Source organism: Agelaius tricolor, unplaced genomic scaffold (genome assembly GCF_023055355.1).
Source record: "Agelaius tricolor isolate 1412-34295 unplaced genomic scaffold, bAgeTri1.0.p SCAF_5, whole genome shotgun sequence".
Lineage (NCBI taxonomy): Eukaryota > Metazoa > Chordata > Aves > Passeriformes > Icteridae > Agelaius > Agelaius tricolor.
Genome location: NW_027269265.1, coordinates 44,660,747 through 44,677,031, shown reverse-complemented (window position 1 = coordinate 44,677,031; position 16,285 = coordinate 44,660,747). Strand labels below are relative to the sequence as shown.

Sequence of the window (16,285 nt, the reverse complement as noted above, 5' to 3'; positions counted from 1 at the left end):
CTTCTGCTTTTCTTTTTTCTGCCCCTTCTTGTCTGCAGTGCTTCCTAGAATCTGAACTGCAAAGGTCAATCAGCTCAGATAACCAATGTCTCCTCAGGGAAGAGAGCCAGGTACCTCCTCAATGGGATTTAGAAAAGGAAACACCTGTTGGCCCTCAAGCAGCCTTTATTAAACTCCAGCCAGATCCCACCTACTGTGCTGATCTTCTTCACCTGGGATGCTTCCAACAAGATGAGGTAAATCAATGCCCAAGAGACATTTATTTCTTCTTTACTCTAAGTTTGCTATTTCAATGCTAGTAAGACTATTATTAGGAAATTAGGGTTTCTTTCTATCATCATCACAGTGTGATTTCACGTACTCACCTGTACTCTCAAGTTTATGAACTTTGTGCAGAACCTGGTCTTTACCAGCCCCTCTATATTTTGTTCTTTTAGTTAAAAACTTTGAATTAAATATTGACAGTCTTTAGCAATAAGGAAGAGTTAAAAGCTACAGAAATAACCCAGACCTAAGCAAAATCACCTGCTTCTGCTTTTTGAATTGCATTGTGATTTTTGTAGTTGCTGTGCAGATCATTTTCTGCATGAAGTTTTCTTAGCAGTAGTGTTAACAATTGGCCCAGATCTAGACCCTAACATTAACTCATGTTTTGGTTTATATGCTGTGCTAAAAAAGGGGGGGAAATAATCTGCTTGTTGGTTAAACCAAGCTAAAAGAATGTTGCACTTTGAAATGCCTAAAATTTATAATTCTTCCTCTGCAAGAATCAGCTGAATCTGACCAATGCTACCTAGTGAATAACCTCCTGTTTTTATCATGGTATGAGTATAATATGGGATTGTAGCATCTGGCCAATGAGTAGCTGTCTGTTTTGTGACAGGCCACAAGTAATCCTGACCCCATATATTTGTAGAGATACTGGAATTTAATCAATTTACTCAGCAAAATTGTATTCACTTGTTTGGTTAGCAAAACAGATTACAGTGAGGATTTGATGGCTGTACTAGGTAAAGGCTCCAAGGCTCAGTACTGAATGTTTGGAAACCTGGAGAGAAAAAGGGGAAAAACGTACATTTGAAAAATTATCCTACCTCTGAGACCTTCTCCATGTCAAAAGGAAGGCTGTGATTATTTCTACTGGCAGAAGAAAGGCAAGTTACAAAGGTAGTGTAGGTAGAAGATGAGAGCTTGTGGTGCCCTGGAGGCTATTACAAAGGAGGTATCTATGGCTGCTACACTTGTTATAGAAAGCTGACTGAGAGGAGGAGGGAGTTAGAACAAATGTCTCCAACATCTTCAATATGTGCCATTTGGTGTTAGTGGTATCACCCCTTTTGTCAGCTTGTGCCTGAATGTCTGTACCCAGACACCACTTTTCTGTCCTTTCCCTTGGAAATGCTCAGTGCTGCACAGACAGTTGTTCCAGAAGCAATGTGACAAGCACATCTCCCTCTGCCTGCCCTACACCTGGAGGGAAAGCAAGGCAGGCTCCCTGCAGGATGTGTCTGACCCCTGGCTCCTGTGTCCCCATTTCCCCTCTGTGGGCTCTCTAACACAAGGTGTCTGGCCATACAAGTGGAGTCATGCTTCTGTGTCTTGCCTGAGCTTGGGAAACAGACAGTGAGTTTTGCTCTTTGCCATTCAGTCTGTCCTTCCTGAGGTGGCAGGGCCCTCCCAGACCCTGCTGAGGTGGTGCACAGGGAGGAGCTGAGCTTCCACAGGCAAGGTGAAGGTGGAAGGTGTGCCTCTCCTCTCACTCCTAATCCAAGAGGGTGCTGTCCTGATAGCACTGCCTTTCTGGGGGAGGTGAGGCCCTTTTTGATGCCTCTTCTGAAAAATTGCTCTGCCTGTGAGGGGACAGCTTCTGCCTTGCAGTGAGGAACAAGGTACCTCAGTCACAGAGAGCTGATGTGTGACACCAGTGTGTTTGTATGCTGCTCATGAAGCAAGGAAGGTTTATCTACTCTTGGAGCTGCTTTGTTACATTTAGATTTTTAGTCAAGTTTCCCTAAATTAAGAGGTAGCAGGGGAGGAAATACTGTCTTCTGCCTACAACCTTTTTCCAGCCACGAGGATGCCCCAAGGGGCTGAGGCACCCAGGAGAACAGGTTCTTCCAGCAGGCCAGGAGAAAAGCATCTTCCTAGTGATTCCAAATGGTTAGCATTCAGAAACTGGTCCTGGTCTCCCTGCAAGCTCTTTGTGCATGTGCTGTGGGGAGGATTTTCCCTGCTCCCTTCCAGCTTTATAATCCCCTGGGCCTGTTAATAAAAAGAAGCCACAAGAGAGGCAGCTGTTGCAGTGAAACACAGCAGAAAACTTCCCCAAAAGATAATATTTATCCAAGGCAATAAGGAGGAGCTTCCTTATTTTGCAGAGCTATCAGTTTTGCACCCCTCTATCTTTTACATTTATTTCCAGGCTGCATAAGCCAGTGTGACCTGTCATTGTTTGCTTAGAGGGACTGTTTTGCCTTCCAGCAAAAATACCAGTTATTGCTAATTCTCTTTTACTGCTAAAGAGATAGCTCTGCTTGAGGGAAGCCTGATATTGAAGGCTGTGAGACTCTCCCATCTCTCTGAGGCGCTTCCTCCACACACCTGTATGGCTACACCAACCTCCTCCTTCCCTGGCTTCCTTTCCTCTGACCCAGAGTCTGTTTTCCATGCCAAAGAACAATGGGATGTCATCCATAAGAGGGGAAGTTACCCTACAGAGATGGGATGTCCTTATTAACCCCCTCCAGACCAGTCTTAGCCCATGTTGTCCTGCTAAGGTGACCATGGTCTTGCCCTGGCCTCTCTGCCTGAGTAGCACTGTGGTTGCCAGGTTTTGGGGTTTTTCCCACCACCTCTGAAATAATCCAGTGATCATGTGCTGGAGAATGACAGCAGGGTGGCAGTGATGGCAGGACTGATCATGCTGGGTTGGATACACATGCAAGCTGACAGCCCAGCCACAGGATCAGGGCAGGAAGATGTGATGGCTGTGGATTTGAGCACTTTGAGGGGTGTGAAAGGCACGAAAAGAAATGGTCACTGGTTAGAGACCAGCTAGAAGCTCTGAGTGAGGCCTCCACCTTCGTATTACCCATCTTCATTATGGAAGTGCCTGCAGAATTCAACCTTTTCTGTGAGAGTGGAGCCAAGTAAGAAACCCCACTGTTCCTTCTGGAGCAGTTCAGAGGTCTCTCCTCAGCAACACATCCTTGGCCAATGGCTACTCCATGAAAGCTGGGACAAGCCTGAATCTCATCTCTTGTTTATGCCAGGGCTCCCTTAGGATAAAGAAAGCTGCTGCATTTTCTCACCCTCTAAAAGCATTTCTGTGTATGGGGGAGCAAGGAAGGAATCTGCCAGTCTGCATCCACAAGGCTGGGCAAAGAAAGGCACAAAACCTTTTCTTGTGGTCCACTTATTGAAAAGGAAAAACCCAGGGAAATCTCTTCCAGGTGCTTTTGATCACTCATGGCTTCTAAGCAAGACATTTTGTTCCTCAGGGCACAAGGGAGGTTGGGTATATTCTCCTCAGAGCCCAACCCCACACCAAGCACAAGGAAGGTATTTCCCAATAGCAGCTCCCTCTTCCCAGCTGAGTTCAAGGGCAGATCTTGAGCTTTTCTTCAGCCACTGAGAATATGGCAAGGCTGCCTGCCTGTAAGACACAAGGTCTCAGGCTGTCCCTGTTCCAAGCCCTATGGAGCTGCTGCCATCCCTGCATTTCAGATTTTGGACTGAACAGCTCCAATCACCAGATTGTGAATGACTCAAATGCTCTTCATCACCAGTTGTTGACTCTTTCCCTTTTACTTTCCAGGAAGGGGGAAGAGACTGATTTATTCACTTTGCTGGGGTGGCAAAGGACAGAAACAAACTGTAAAAAGGAACAGCATATTCCAAAATTATTCAAATCCTGAGGTTTACTGCATGCAATCTGCCCTTGCAGCATTTCAGCCCTCCCATGAGTGGTATCTTAATTTGCATCCAATTATGAATAAAGTGTGCACCATTTAACTTTCTAAGGGAATTCTCACAAACTGCCATGTGAGATGCTCCTCATAGCTTGATGATAACTGGTTGCAGAAAGGTGCTGCAACTCTGTGTGTGTGGTTGTATCATTGCTTTTCAGAGAGTTCAGACTGCTCATCTTTGTCACATGTTCCATGCTGCAAACTTCTCAGGGAGATTTTTATTTTGTTGGAGAGTGAAAAAAGGGGAAAGGAGAGAGTGATAAGTCAAAATTTTTAAAGGAATGTCATGCAAATCCCCCTCACTGTGGTGCTGAAGTCCTGAGTGAAGTTTTATTGCTAATATTTTCTTTTACTATGATGATAATTAGAGGTATAAACGATTTTACTGTGCATGGTGCAAACATTATAAATTGCCTCTCCCAGCCTCTCAAATTACCAATAATCTAACAGTCTGATGTCAGCAAATCTGAAACCATCAAGTGGCTAGGAATTTATCACCCCAGAGAGAAAGAGATCACTGATCACCTTCCCCACATGCTCAAGCCTTTCACTCAGTCCCCTATGCAGTGTCTTCTTTTTCCTTTAAGAAAACAGAGCAAACCAAAGGTCTGTGCCATGACCCAGGATTCTGTAGGTCCTGAGACTCCAGGAATTGTTGGTAGGGAGCAGAGCCTGGTCTGTGGAAGTCTTGCAGCAAGTGGCATTTTGCAGCCAGGCAGCCTCCATTTTGGGGTGGGTTAATCTGCCCAGAGCTGTGTATGCTCCCAGCCCAGCCTTTTAAAAGCCTTTATTAAACAAATTCCAAAGGAATGCTGCCAGGACACCACAATCAGCACTGCTAAGATTTTTTTTTAAAAATCACTTCACTGCCATTGTTTGAAGGATATTTTCTATTTCTGCTATTCTTTTCGCTGAGAGGTGGTGACAGCCATGGAGAGATGCATTTGTAAACATTCATAATTCTCTCCTGGCTAAGGCCAAGACAATACCCTTTCCTTATCTCAGAGAGCAGTTGAATTAATGGTGATGTCAGTCAATGGACTCTTGATTCTGTTGATTCCTCTCCAGCTCAGTCACCAGCCTCCAAGGAGGATATGGGGTGCAAACTGTCATGTGGCCAATAGTTTTTACAAAATTTTCGTGTGTCATGCTGATATGATTGAGTTTTGCAAACAGCCAATTTCCCAGTCCTCCAGTAAAAAACCCCACAAGTCTCACTTCTTTCCCTGCCTTAGATAATCCATATTTTAGCCTCTGGGGAATTGGTAGGCCCAAATTCTGGAGCAAATGCTAATTAAATAGCTGTATTTGAGCCACACAGGACTGGTAACAAAAGGCAACAGCTGTGTGAACAACTCTATCCTCTTCCTGAGAGGTCAGCTCCCTATGGGAAAAGGGGATGTGCTCTTTTGGATGATGGGGAAGGCTTAAATCAGTCAAAAAAAAGAGGCCCGAAATCTTGTCCTTTATATTTTTGGGAATGAGCAATGAAGTATTTTTTCCTCAGCTTGGTCTTTTTTTCATTACAAATAAAGCCAAGTGCCACCAGGCTTTTCCTCTGAAGTGATGCAGAAATGGGTGAGTTAATACCACTGTAACATAACAAATGTCAAGAGGATTCATTTGAAGGGGACTGATGAGAAAAAAACCCACAACCATATTTTCTTTTGTCAACACTTAATCAATTTGTATTTTCAACTAAGAGCTGGGAGAACAGACTCTGAAAAGAGGTCACAAGCCATCCAGAGCCATGGGGGATCTCCCACCACTCTTGCTGTGCCTGGGGCTCCATGTGCCTTGGTCACTTGGTGATTTCATTTGGGGGCTGCAGCTGTAGCAGCTGACAGAGGTCTGAGGCTGTCAGTTCAAGGATGCCCTAGTGAAGCTAGAGCAATCAGTTCCAACCCCCTTGGCATCTCCAGCAGCCTACTTGAGTGCAGCAGGTACTTTTAGCAAGGTTGGAAGCTCTGAGATCAGTCTAAAACCATGCAGGCACCTTCTAACAAAACAGTATCTGTAGATGCAGCTGACCCCTCAACTCAAAACAGCAGTTTTTAGCTTCTGGTAAACACCATCCCTCCAGGAGAAAGGTCATCCAGCCAGGCAGGAGGATGAAACTGCCTAAGTAAAGCAATCCAGCCCTTGTGAAGTGTCCCTTACCAATAGAGAAGCAGTGTGGGCCCCCAGTGCCCAGTCCTTCTGCCATAGTGTCTCATTTCTGACTGACAGACAAATCTTGCTGTAGTTTCATCTGCAGGGCTCTCCTCCCCCTCAGGGGCCTGTTACCCTCATAAGCTACTCTGGCTTTGCTCTTTATGGTGTGAGTTTGACACTCACTGGTTGCTTTACAGCCTTCTGCCTACTCCCACAATGTACATGAGGACAAGACTGAAGGGCCAAGGATGAATGTGAATGGGCTCCTGGGCAGAGGCTGTGTGTGGGGCTTGGTTGGATCAATTAAGTTCTATAGCTGTCACTCTACAGCTACCTGAAAGGAGGTTGTAGGGAGCTGCTGCTCAGTCTCTTCTCCCTGGTAACCAGTGACAGGATGAGAGGAAATGGCCTCAAGTCATGCAGGGAAGGTTTAAATTAGGTATTAGGAAAAATCTCTTTACTGAGAGGATGGTCAGGTGTTGAAAGAAGGGAAGACTTGGAATCATTATCCCTGGAAGTGTTCAAAAGGCAACTGGGGATATGGTTTAGTGGAGAACATGGCAGGTACTGGGTGAATAGTTGGACTTTACAGTCTTAGATGTCTTCTCCAACCTTGATAATTCTGTGTCTGTGCTCCAAATGAGCAGTTGAAAAAGTTGTGAGTCTTCGGTACAGTGAGAGCCTCCTGGCAGTGGGCAATTGCAGACACATGAAGAGCCCAAGAACAGATCAAGCCCAGAGTGTGAGGATTTTCACAGCCTCCACCAGTGCATGGTTTCTGTATTTTATGGTGCCTTTGTCTGCCCTGAATCTGTCCATCCTTTCCTGTCCAAAATCCAACACATTCTGCTGTGGGCAGTTCTGTAGTGTCACTACACATCATGGGAAAAGCTCCTATTCCCCCTGAACATTATGAATCTGTTGTCTCTTGCCTTTGTTTGAGTTCTCTGAGCTTTTTGATGAGAGGAGGCAGAAGTTAGTTTTCTTTTCTAATTTCTTCCATGCCATCTGAACTACTGATTTCATTATTTCAGTGGGCACAGCATGGCTGAAGGGTGCAAACTCTGTGTGCTCTGACATGTCAGCAAAGATGCAGTGGATAGGTAGCAGGCTGTCTTCTCTCTGCCTTTGAATGAATTGATTTTAGTAACTTGATGGCGTAGAGGGAAAGGGATGGAGGTACCCAGGCAGATGCTTCTCTCTATTATTGCAACTACTAGACCCTTTCAGACAGAAGACAGCTAACAGCACTGTGAAACCATGGCCTCTCTTGCCTTATCCCACCTGGCTGGTTGTCAGGCCAGCTAGGCAGAAGAAGTCCCACTGCATCTCATTGCTTGCTATGACCTGATGCTGAAAAATGCACTTTTTCAGCCCATGTTCTTGTGTGCCACCCATCTCCTTAGCCAGGGAGATTCAGTTTGAGACAGGGAGTGACATTCAGCTGTGTTCTTATCTCCTCCACAAAAATGAGTATTTCTTTATTGTCTCACTTTACATGTTGGCTTTTTTAAAAAACAAGTCAGGGCCTCAGGAAAACAATCCATCCTGTCCCTAAAATACTGGGATATACAAACACTGAGACCTTGGCCTCACTGTTAAAGGTCACTGGAATAAGCTGCACCTCTCTGCTCTCTCTCCCATTGCTTATTCTTTCATTTCTACCCTTCAACTCTGAATGTGTCCCTGGATATTATTCCTTCAGACAGCCAGTCCCCAGCAGCTTAGAGGATACTCCTGCTTGCACAAGAGCAGCTGGATCTTCTCTGCATGCCTGCAAGGCTAAAACCCGCTGATTATTTCATGGGAAAAGATGGGAGGGAGAGACCCAGATAGCCAGAACAGAATAGCTTAACTCCTACACTGCTGGATCTCCTACCCCACTGTTGTGCTGCTGATCTGGCAGAGTGTGTGCAGGTTGGGACACACCCAGGTGCTGCCTGGATGCCCTCACTTGGAAAGAATTGTTGGTGGAAAGGAAAGAGGTGAGGTGGTACCAAGCAGCAGGGAAAGAAATGCAGATTGAAAATAGCACAGCACCTGCAGGTTTTGAGGGGAGCCAGCAGAGACGAGCTGGGAGATGCTGCTGCATTTCTTTACAAGGGGAAAAACACCAGGGCTGGCTCTCCTTTCTGAAACATCATGTTGTAGTCATACTGGGCTTTTTCTCACCTGAAATCATTTTCTACTATCAGAGAAAACAACATCATTGCTCTTAAAGGGTCAGGCTGGTATTGAGAGTGAGCCCAAGAAGCAGTTCTTTGAGGAGGGCTCCTGGGTGCCCTGCAGATGGTGAGGACAACCAGTAGGCTGCAGTGGGTGAGGAGAAGTGGTCAGGTGGTGGCACAGTTCGATAGAAGAAAAGCCCCTCTCTTCTCTCCCTCAAAGCCTCCTGCAGTAGCTGGAACCTTCACTCCTCTCCAGAGCTCTGCCTGATCCAGAGGCCTCCTGCCTTGCATTGGTGAGCAGGAAAATCCCTCGAAAATCCCTTACTCCTTTAGCTTGGCTGTCTGCTGGGCTTTGTTCCATGCTCGGCCCCAGCCACCATGCAGCTCCAAGCTGGACCCCATTCCTTCCTTCCTTCCCTCCCCTCACGCCACCCTTGCAGCCCTACCCTCCAGCCGTGCCTCTGCCACAGCGCCAGCGCAGGCTCTGCCAAACGGCCCTGACGCTTTGCAAGGAGACTCGGGGACTATTGGCAGTGCCCTCCCAGTCCAGGTCACTCTAGTTCTGGCTCCCAATGCTCGTGTTTGCCGCTGTTCAACAGCTCCTGAGTGCAGCCAGTGTGTGGTGCGGCATGTGAGCTCTTTGGTGCGCCCCGCTTAGGGAGAAGCAGTCCTGCAGTCCCACCCCCCGTGTGCAAATGAGCGTTCTCCTCCCTCCCCAGCGCCAGCCCTGCTGCTCCTCCCTCCCGTGCCCGGAGGGAAGGCTGCCCTGCTGGGCACAGACCCGTCCTGCAGGACGGGAGGATGAACTGCACATCCCTCGCACTGTTCTTCCCTCCTCCTCCCTGCCAGCAGCATCAGCCTGGCGGAACTTTGAGCCGAGCTGTCGCACTGTGAGTGGGAAGTGGCAGCACAAAGGGACTCGCAGCCCGTATGGATCTGCCCACCATGCTGCCTCCTCGCTCCCTTCGTGCCCAGGCTGTGCCTCGCTTCCTGTAGCCATTGGCCGGAGGAAGGAAGGTGGCGACACAGGGATGCAGAGGGGACAGTGCCCCTCAGTGTGTGTGGCGTGACCCCCACGCCCAAGAGCCTCAGAGCCGCAGCTGCTCCGTGCTGCATCGACCATGAGCCTGTTTTATGGGATGGCTCTGGGTTGAAGCCAGCTCGGGATTGGGGTGTGCGTGAGGAGAAATATGTCCTTGGGATAACACCCCACGGCGGATGTTACAGCGCCGCTCGCCCCTCCCGGAAGAGAAGAAGTTTCAGCATGTCTCGCTCAGGTCTCTCTGCCGTCCACTTCATCCCGAGTTCGCCGCACTTGGTGGAAGCAGTTCAGTCAGCTTTGGATTGCATCTGTGTCAGCAGGGAACAGCAAAGCCTGCCAGCTGACGTGGGAGATGCCAGCAAAGCAGTGGCGCCCTCTCCTGCCTTATCCTTCCTTTTCGGTTAGCAGCCAAGTCCTCGCTGTCTTTACAGGGTTTTGTGGGATAAAGTACCCCCCCGGGAAAGCAAAACTTAGCGCATCCTCCTGGACGCCTCTTCTTTCACAGCAGTTTGCAAGCCACCACTCTTACGTACAGCTTGGCATCTTTCCCCCTCTTGCCTCTCATTTCCATCTAACAGTCTTGATAATCGTGCAGACTTATTTATTTCCTTTGTCATGTGTTCCTGACGAGAGATTTCCAGGCCCCTAGCTTGGATTGAGGGTTGAGCAGATCCTGCCCTCGCCTATCCTGCCCCAGCAGTCCTGATGGTGGCAGCTGAGCTCTTCCTACCTGCAGCACACCCTGGGCTTTGTTTGTAGCTGCCTGGTACGTGGAGCTGTACAAATCCACGCTGGTGTGCAGTGGAAAGGGAGAGGTCTGATTCCTTTGGTACAGGGCTTGCAATTCCAGCAGTGGGGTCCTGCAGCAATGAATCAGTCTCAGACTGACACGAATGGACCCCTGCCCTGCAAACTCAGGTGTAAGAAGTGAATTTGCAAGGGGATTTTTAATCTATATAAACACAATTTGAGATAGTATTAATTATTTCTGATCCTAGCAAGTGATCAGATTTAAAGGGGAGAGAGGACATTTTGTCATTGAATGTAGTAGTTACAAAAAGAGACTGATGCAGGTTGGGAGGCCAAGGTTGTTTTATTTCCACCCAGATCTCATGTGTGAACACAGAACACTCTGCAGTGAAAAAAACATGCACGTTACTCTGCATGATTCCCCTGTGAGGTGCCTCTCTGTTTAGGCAGTTTTCCAGCAGTCAGTTGTCCTTCATAACCTGAGCAGCTAATGCTGCAACCCAAGATGCCCAGGAAGTTGCGTGTTGTTGTAGCTATTGCCATTAATGAAAACTTCCAGCTTAAGGAGTGGCAATAGCTATTACATGGTACTGAAGGCAGTGGTTCCAGTAGCAAATGATGAAGCCTAAGAAAACTCTGCAGTTTGGGATCATGGGAAATACAGGAATCTCTGACCTTGTGTAGTCTGCACACTTTTTTTCTGCCAGCTGATGCTAAATCTACATCTGCTGTGAATAGCAGAGAAGGAAGAGATTGGTAGGAAAAGGGTGAAGTCAGGATGTCCACTGCTCTGTGTCCTTGCCCTGAAGTTTGACAGTGCTGTTGGAGACCTTCAAGCCATTCTGTTTTCCTTTGGCAGCCACTGCAGTCCAGCCCTGAGGGAGCACCTTCCTAGCTGTTTGGGGCTGTGGGTTTTTTTGCATTGATGCTGACTCAGATGGTTTGCAAGGGTAAATTCTGAACCTCATCTACCTGCCACTGTTTCCTTAGATGTCTGGGGAGTCAGAACATGGGAGCAGACCATCTGTCATCCCTGAATCAAAAGAAATATTTGAAAAGTTCACTTGGAAACAAAAATGCTCATTGGCTAGGGGTGAAATCTGGGACTCTCTTACACTTGAATAAGCCCGTATGGAATGGTATTGGCAGGAGCCAGCACCTCTAGGGCACACAGACATGCTGCACTGCACATCTGAAACGCATGGCCGTGCATGAAGACTGCCAGAGTCAGGGAGAAACAGCTGCAAAAGAAGCACCAGATTTTGATGTAATATGTACTGCCTTCCATTGGGTCAGAAGCAAAACCTGTGGGGAAGAGGGAGAGCTGTCCATTCAGCCTAGCTTTCCATGGTAAAATGGTCACTCCTCCTGACACCCTTCAGAAAGGGATTAGATCCCCTCAGCAAAATGACACCTCACAACCTACACCCCAGGAACACCCACCCAGGACACAAGCTGCAAAGACAGAGTAAAATTTGTAAATGCCTGTTGAATTTGGGGCTTTCAGCCCTGTTATGTCGCTGTGAGTTCAGGAATTGCCAAGGAGTGCCAATATTTTCTAATATAAGTTGTGGCTAACCAAGAGGGGTTAATTGCATATCAATTCACTCTGCTCTACTCAACCATTGCAAGTTGTTGGATATAGACAGAATGATAAAAGGCTGAGCTCAGCTGTCACTGGGTGGTGAGGCATGGCTGCTGCCCTTTGGCAGTGATAATGGAACAAATAGATTGGGAGGAGGTTTTTTACCTGCTCAGTGAGAATCTGGCTGGAGATTCAAGAAGTGGCTTTAAGGTTCAGACTCCTCAAGGAAGAGTAAAGCTGGGGGATGGAGAGAGTGGCCATAAGCATAACATGCACTAGTTCAGCATTAAGCATCTTGAAATACTATGGGTTTGTTTTTTCCTAAAAATACAGCATCTGCTGGTTACTGTAGGCTACAAGGTATACTTGTTCCTAGGCTTTTCTCTCTGATCCTAAGAATTATAAATCTGTCTTATTGCTAGTGGGTGAAAGCTCAGGTATCTAAGTCACTATTATGAAACTGGAAATACAACATCTGAAAGCCCTATTTCATGACTGCAAAATAGTCTCAGCTGACAATGCTGCAGATAATCTGAGTTAATTTTCAAAGGTTCCTCTCCTGCATTTCCTCCTCCTAAGGGCTCCTGACTGCTCTGATGTGGGTGATCTTGATTAATAATGCAGAGATGTGTGAGAAGGCAAAAGCAACATCAGTCCCTAGAGGCAGTTCAATAAAGCAATAAATGGTTTTCTCCTGAGGTGTGTATTTATCCTGACGGTGCTGTGATGAGACAGATAAAAAGCTAGCTAGGAAGGCTGGTTCTGGTGACTCCTGGAGCAACAGGCATCTTGTGTGGCTCCCTTCTGCCTCATGACAGATAATAGGCTTGGCATCTCCTCTTCCTCAGCAGCAGCACTGATGAGATCCTGGCTCCTTACAGTCTCAGCTCATCAGAACTCAGCAACAGAGAACACAAGAATTCTGTCCCATGGGCCCTAGCAACTCTGGAGAGTATGACTTTAAACTTCACTTCAAGGGGGAGCCAGAGCAGCAAATATATAGTCAAGGATTAAAAAAAAGGTGATTGAAATGGAAACCTCTTCTGGGTCAGTTCTGTGGCTGCTTTGCCAGAGTGCACAATGTGCATGGATTAGCAGACATATATAAATTACCACAGCAAGAGCATTTAGACTAAGATCTATGATATCCTATAGGATGAAATGATCCCTGATTAGCTCACTCTGTTTTCTGTTCACATTGCCCAGATGTGTTGCAGGGCTGGCAGAGGTAGTGGTGCAGTAATACAGGTTCTCAGTGGGGATAAAATAGCATTGCTGTGTTCCCTTCAAAAAGTCAGCCCATCTTCTCACACACAGGTCCAGACTAGGGTTCTCCTATTCCCTCCTGTCCTGAACAAACCCTTGAACCACTACCAGTGTAACTCTGCTCTGCCTTCCTGCATCTTACTGGCAGGATCTGGTCCAACCAGCCACCACTCAGCACCCCTCTGACACACCTGTACAGTCAAGTGTTGCTGCTCTTGGCTCCTCAGTACCATGCTGGGAGCCCATTATTCCAAGGCCTTTGGGCTCTACCACCAGCTTTAGGATTGCAGCACATCCTGGGCTGGGAATAAAGGAGCTGTGAACGTGTTTGTCAGTGCTGGCTATGCAGCCTGCAGCAATGCATGCAGGCAAAATGGAAATTCGGGAGAAGCAACATTAGCAGAGTGTCCAGAGGGACAGACTGATGGCATACATGCACCTTCACACCCAGACAAGGACCCCCAGTGCATGCAGTGAAAGCAGCTCAAATGAAACTTAACATGAACCAAAAGGAAAAAAGCAGCTTGACAACTCAAATCCTTGGCAAAATGAAACCAATGTGAAAGCACATCTGCAAAAAATATGGCAAATTAACAACCTTTTTCATTAGCAAATTCTCTTGTGATGAGTAATGTCTCCTGGCACCTAGCAAGCAGTCAACCTCAAGCTAGCAGAAGTCAGGAAGGATGTTGAATAATCCTGTTTTTTGCATCAGGTCATCCTCCTTTCTGGAGGCATGTGTCTTCCCTGGATCTTTTAGAGGCTCTAGCCCTTTCAAAGGGAAGGCTGCAAGCTATGTTTGCAATCCATGAATATGATCCCTGAAATGTGGTTATTTCTTTCAAGGGTGCTGGCCCTCTTTTGCAGGAACTCCAGTTTTCACTTCCCCTTCTGCTCTCTAAGCTATTCAACCAGAGTTAATATGTTACTATAGGTAAGTTAGAAACTACTAAAAGTGGTTTGTGATCTGCTAAAAACTTGGGAAGTTTTTTCTGGCCTTTTGGGTAACCGTGTGAACTACCCAAAATATTGCCTAACTTGCTTGGACTTCTGAAGGTTTGGTGTGGCTTTAGGATGTAAGGAAAACCAGTGGCTGTGTGCAGCCATTAACAAATGGAGGGCCACAGAGCTCACTGACTGAGCTCAGGGGCCAGCAATGGCAGATTTTTTCACTGTGTTATGTTGTTGCTCAATGAGTTGTGCAACCATTCAGGATTTAGAAGGACTGCACCCATTGCCTTATTAATTCAAATAGCATGCTGCAGCCTCAGATAAAGGGGAACTAAAAACCTTCTGCAGTGTCAGGGGTTTGTTTGCATTGTTTTCTATGCCAACAAATGTGAACATTTTTCCTGGAGTGAAGAAACTTCCTCTAGTTGGGTTCTTTCTGATGACCAAACGAGCAGAGGAGTGGCATGTGGCCATATTGCTTCATGCTGATGGACAAAAAAAGGCCTATATTTGTTTGCTCAAGGGCTTTTCTTTTCTGATGTGATTATGCTTTTTTTCCTATGCTTTTGCAGTATCAGGGATATTGAGTCTTTTCTTTCTCACTTTTGATGAGACTAAGGAGGTGCCTAACACAGAGATATGACTCATGACTTTACATCTGATTGCCAGTTGCCAGCCCTGAATAATTTCCAGGTTCCTTTTCCTGTGTTCCTCCTATAAACAGCTCTCCAGGGTACACAGATCTTTGAGACAAGCTCCCAAGCCACCTGCTCTCTTCTCACCTGCTGTTCTTTTTCCCTTGGCATGAAATGTCTGGCTAAGGTTTCTGTCCCAAAGGATCTAGCAGCTGCTGAACTGGGTTATATCCACAGAGAAAGGAGCTGGGGAAACACAGAGGCCAGTAACTTAGCACTAATTTTTTCCTCAAATTGTCAACTTTGTGTTGTGTCTCCCCTTCCCTCAAGAAGTGATCCCTCAGGAGTGATCAATTCTGCATGGCTTTTGCCAGCCCAAAACTAATTCTTAGTACCCAACAAAACAGAGTTTTCCCCTGCACCAATAGAGACCTCCTGTTAACTCATCCTAAAGGTGTATTAGCTGGTTTTGCTAAGTTTTTTGCAAGGCACTGTATATCTGTGTTCAGCTTGTGTTTCATCACGTTCACCATGTCCCTATCCAAGATGCAGTCTTATACTTTTCTGTCCTCCACATCACCTCTCTTGTCAGTTTAGGATGAAACCCCTACTTGGAGTTTGTCCTTCCACATTACTATACTAAAGAGTACTCAGACTGAATGTGCCTATGGCCAAGTAATCCAGCCCATGCCATATGACTGGTGGTAGAAGATATTTCTCTGGAGCCTGCAAGGAGTTGTGCAGAATTAAACCACCTGGAAGCATTGTATTGCCCTTAGGCACAGCTGTCAGATGGTGTGATTATGGTCAGATGGTGACAGTGTGATTATTTCTATTATTTGTATCCTTTTCTTCCCTCTCTATCCTCTTTCTTCTTACAGATTTATTCTGAGTACCACTATGCACCCATTGCAATGAGACCTGGTGGAGTTTGGTGCAAGACTGTTTCTCAGGGAGCTATTCAAGAGTTCCTGCTTAAACTCTCTTTTTCCCTCCCCTTCCACAATAGAACACCCTTCTCTTTGTAATGGGTTCCATCTCTCATTTAGCAAATACCCTTTGAGCCAATTTGCATGGCTGGAGAGCAAACCTGGACCAAAGGAGTTTCCATACTCCTGATTTGGGAAATAGAGATTACAAAAGGGGTCAGCCAGGAGCAAGAAGCAGGAAAGTTTAGCTGTTGACTAGATCAGTGGTCTCCAAAGTGGGGTGTGTGCACACCATGGAGTGCACACAACTATTCAAAACTTTTTTACTGATAGTGGTATGCAAGATCAAAAATGTTTGGAGACCATGGATCTACATTTACCATAACCCACCTCCCTTCCATGCTGTTCTGTCTGGAGGGTCTTAGCTCTACATTTATGTCCAAGAAGCCAACAGGATTAGCCATTGCAAGGGCACTTGGTTATGAACAGAAAGACCTCAGAGACAGGATGGCCACATGAAAAAGAGATGACTAGGGCAAGATCTCTGAGGACTGAGTTTCTGCATATACACAAGACAGAGGCAATTATTTGCCCCGTGGACAAGCAGATCTCCAAGGGCTGGCATGAGTCAATGTTTGCCAAGTGGTTGTTTTCTGTTTTCAGGGTGATTCTCTGAAGACCTGAACATGAATGCTGACAGATGGTGATCTCTGGTATAGTGAATGTGAGTGTTTTTAGTATAAGAACACACATTTTAGTACCATTTAGAAAGCAACACTTATGCTTATAAAGGGCAGCAAATATCTTGCCCCATTAATACAGACATTTTTGCAT

General features: G+C 46.4%; 1 protein-coding gene across 1 annotated transcript in view; it reads left to right on the top strand.

Annotated features, from left to right (window-relative positions):
• Positions 1 to 217: 217 nt before the first annotated feature.
• Positions 218 to 16,285, top strand: part of CUNH11orf24 (chromosome unknown C11orf24 homolog) — a 44,317-nt gene continuing 28,249 nt past the window's right edge. Inside the window, exon 1 of the mRNA XM_071427637.1 lies at positions 218 to 236. The gene's annotated coding sequence lies outside the window, so the exon portion shown is untranslated. The remainder of the gene's footprint in view (positions 237 to 16,285) is intronic.